General features: G+C 53.6%; 1 long non-coding RNA gene across 1 annotated transcript; it reads right to left on the reverse strand.

Moving 5' to 3' along the window:
* Positions 1 to 289: 289 nt before the first annotated feature.
* LOC149359040 (uncharacterized) lies at positions 290 to 2,914 on the reverse strand. The gene is made up of 2 exons (XR_016288189.1): positions 2,368 to 2,914; positions 290 to 453 (listed from the first exon to the last, which is right to left on the reverse strand). It is a non-coding gene; the product is annotated as an uncharacterized LOC149359040 (long non-coding RNA).
* Between the last annotated feature and the right edge of the window lie 996 nt (positions 2,915 to 3,910).

Below are 3,910 nucleotides of genomic sequence, written 5' to 3' on the forward strand. Positions count from 1 at the left end.
CACGCACATCGGGATGCAGCGAAGTGTGCATAATTCCGTGGAATCAGCGTCACGGAGAGCGTATACGTGCGTCGAAAGATGCGCAGTACAAAAAGTGAGAAAGAACCAGGGGGGAAACAAGCGCGCCTTTGAAACAGCGTGGTCACGAGCAGCACGACCCACCCCCACCCGCCGAGTAGTCTCGTCTACACACACACACACCACACACACGCACGCACGCACGCATGCACGCTCTGTGAGGGCAGGGCATGCCGCAAGCCCGCCCGTGTGGAGGATCCCCGAGGCACATTCATCGGACCGTCGATCGGTTTAGCACGGCGCTGCAAGCATGCAGCGATCGACGAGTGTGCGTCGAGGGACGTAGTATATACGGGCGATCGAGCACGTCTCGGCTGACACCGCAGGCGGCCGAGCTCAGCACTCGGAGCTGGGGCAGTTCCTCTTCCTCCTCTTCTGGATGAAAGGAAAGAAGAGAGCGAGAAGTCTGTATTTAAGGTGGTACGGCACGTGGGGTCTAACGTCCCAAAGCGACACATGGGCTATGAGAGATGCCGTAGTGGAGGACTTCGGATTAATTCAAACCCTTGAGTTTTGCGCTGACATCGCACAGCCCACGGGCGTTGTTTGCATTTCGCCTCCACCGAAATGCGGCCGCCGCGACCCAAGACGTCAAGCAGTGCACCGATTACGGGCAGCAGATAACGCGTCTAGAATCCACTCAGGAATAACCAGCTGACACTAAGCCACCACGGTGGCGGAGAACCGCAAAGATCAAAAGATGAACAACAGGGGTGAAACTAAAAGGGTTATAGCTTTCGGTATGCCATTTACCCCGCGAAAAGATTATGATACAGCTGTCGAAGGATGTGAATTGCTTCAGTGGGTGAATGGGAGGATGACTTCTACACCAACGGACGAGATCTTCTGCAATTTGTAGAAACTCCAAAAGGTTTCTACGGGGGTGATAATTCCGCGGTACAAAGCGTGTTTCACCCAACGCCAGCTGCACAGCTTGACATTTCTTTCTTAATTAAGTTTGTTTTTGTTTTGTTTTCTCGTAAGAAAACGGGACTTAAACATCGAAGGGGTGACGCGTGGTATTGGCGCCGTATGTAAGTATTGCTTGGACGGCGGTTCACTATAGTACCTGCTACTTCTATTTATGGGACGGCGTGACAGTTTATAGAAAGGCTGCTTTTTATTCTGGGGTTTTATGGCTGCCTCGCAGAGCTGACGCGTCGGTCAGCTGGCCGCCGCATTCTTCACCAAGCCTCATGTGGCTTTCTCGATAAATGTAGACCACTCTCCCACATATGCGTGGCGCTGCAACGAGCGAACCAACAGCGACCGCGCTCCAAAACGTAGGAAACAAATTGTCACACAACACAGATCGGAGTGCCGCTCCCTTCACAAGACTCGCTGTCTTGCTCTTTATTGGCTGCTTTTTGGCGGGAATGGAAAATGTGCTTCGAAAGTCAATTTTGTATCAATCGATTCGCCTTCCTACGCCGACAAATCTTTTGCAGTCGTGTAGTTGCCACAACTCGAGGTCGTTCTGTTATGTTCTACGTGATGCGCATTTGCCGAAACACATCCTCTCATTTCAGATGCGCGCGGACTCTGGATACACTCGCCACGTTCAGAAGCTGCAAGTGCGGTGACGCGCGGGTAATTGAGGTCTCGTGTGGTCAAACTGTTTTTCTTTTTTTTTTTCTGAGAAGCGTCCGACCAGCGCGGAACATCGGCAATCTCGCAGTGGCGCCAATGTTTTGCATCCTCAGGCAGGCGAGGGGATGGGGGGGGGGGGGGGGGGGGGGGGCGGACGGTCGCAATCCATGTTACGCAAAGCGAACATCGCGTACAGTGGCTTTGCTTGCGCGATCGGCTGCTGTACGGCCAGTTGAGTGGCCGACGCGCCGCCGGTGCGATGTCGTCGCCATCGTCTGCGGAAGCTTCTCACCAAATCCGCGCAGTATTGTGACGGCTACGGTTGACGTCAGTCCAAACGAGCGCTATATGAGCGTTCGACCACCGTGAGCATTACTCTCACATAAGACATTTGCACCTCTATAATCATGATGGTAAGTTTAGAACATGCACGTTATCCTGCAACTCACCTCACTGTTCATTCAACAAGTGCCCGAACAAAAAAAAATCAGAAAAAGAAAACAGTCGCCGTCACAGTACTCGGGGATATCGCGGCGCCAGTTCTCCATACACTTTGCTCTGATCATCCGACGGTGCTGCGCAGAACTTGCGGGCCGAAGTGCGGGAGGTAAAGGAAAGGCAAAATGGGAGGGGGGGGGGGGGGGGAGAAGGCGAGGCGAGAGGGCGGCGGTCGACCCCGCGGCAAAAGGTGCAGCTCACCTCTGACCCCGTGGCCCCGGCCGCAGGTCCCCCCCGCGTAGCCATTCCAGGAATGCATGAATCGCTCGCAGGTGACGCGGGGGCCCTTCATTAATTCTGCGCCGCTGGGTGAAGAAGCAGAGGAAGCGGAGGAACAAGAAACAAAAGAGCGGACGAGGGGGAGACCGCACACCAGTATAGTGACTGGCTCTCAGTAGTGTTGCGCGAGCCGCTTTTTCTTTCTTTCCTTCCTTCGTTCGTTTGGTTCGGCCGCACCGCTGCATTTCTTCTGCACGGCCGAGGTTCCACACAGCGCGCGGGCGCACATCACCGACTCCCACGGCACCGCGGGCGCAGTTTTCTTATTACCAGACTTGATCCTTGTTGTTTTCTTTTCCCGTGACGCGAGCGCCGGCGTCGGTTCTTTCTCTTATACTGTATACCATGTCCGTCCGTCGCGTTTTCCATCTTGTGCTGTATCACGTGCCCCTCGTGGTGGTGGCGGCGGGGCTCGTTGCCATTCTGGTATATGGAGACTGCGGCCGCGTCGGCGGAATGCTTTCAATCCGCCGGCGCCGCCGCTCGAGTTGAAGGGCACTGAATGATCTGCAGTGGCCCCGAGCTCCGCGTGCGCACCACGCAAGCAGCGGTTGACCCCCCGCGCCATCTCTCGCGAGCCGTGAAACCGCGCCGCTTTTGGTGCCTCCCACCATGATCTGCCGGCCGGCTGCAGGTGCCGAGAAAGCGCTTAAAATGCTGCTTCATCCAGTATGCATCGGTTCGTTGGCGCCGTGACCGCGATGAATCGTCCATTCGTCTTCCAACTCGCATCGCTGCAAGTTAAATCAAGAAGGAAGGGTGGTCTTTATGGTCCGATCGCCGGTTTCAGTTCTGCAAGCGTCTGCCTGTTCGCACAGCGATTTATGTGGCTGTAGATTCCCGAATCAAGGCAGGAATCAAGAGAGTACACTTTCGCAACCCACGCAAGATGGCGCCACGGAAGCTTTGACGCAGTGTTACGGTAAAGTGAATTAGGGTTTATCGCCGGAGCCTCTGCCAGCAATGGATTTGGCGATGCACTGTAATGTGGGGAGAAGTGAGAGGGGCTTTGGTGTGGCTGATGCTGTACTTGTTCCGTGCAACCACGAGTACCTGGTTCATTCAGCAATAAGGAGTGAGTTTCGGCGAGCTCAAGGATATTGAACAAAGCGAAAATTGCCGACTGGCAATGATAGGCCGAGCGATAGGTCGGCAACCGAGGTGATCGACAGCTCAACGTGGACCGGTATTCTGCCAACATTAAACAGGGGCGTATTATTGAAGTAACACTAACTTTAGTTAGTGTTATTTTTGACAACTATAGTAGGGAAACAACAAAATAATCACCTTTTTGGTGAAAACTGCTTGTTTCCTACGATTTTTAAAAGACCTGTAACGCAGCGTGATCATACCTGCGTTTCTATTCACGAATTGCTTTTTACCTTACAATAGTTAACAGATTACCAGTTAGAAACAGCTTTTTCTTGGTGTAAAATGTGGTTTGCTGATGCAGGTTCATTCGTGG

Source organism: Amblyomma mixtum, chromosome 2, assembly GCF_055824585.1.
Source record: "Amblyomma mixtum isolate Tamu chromosome 2, ASM5582458v1, whole genome shotgun sequence".
In the NCBI taxonomy this organism is placed as follows: Eukaryota; Metazoa; Arthropoda; class Arachnida; order Ixodida; family Ixodidae; genus Amblyomma; species Amblyomma mixtum.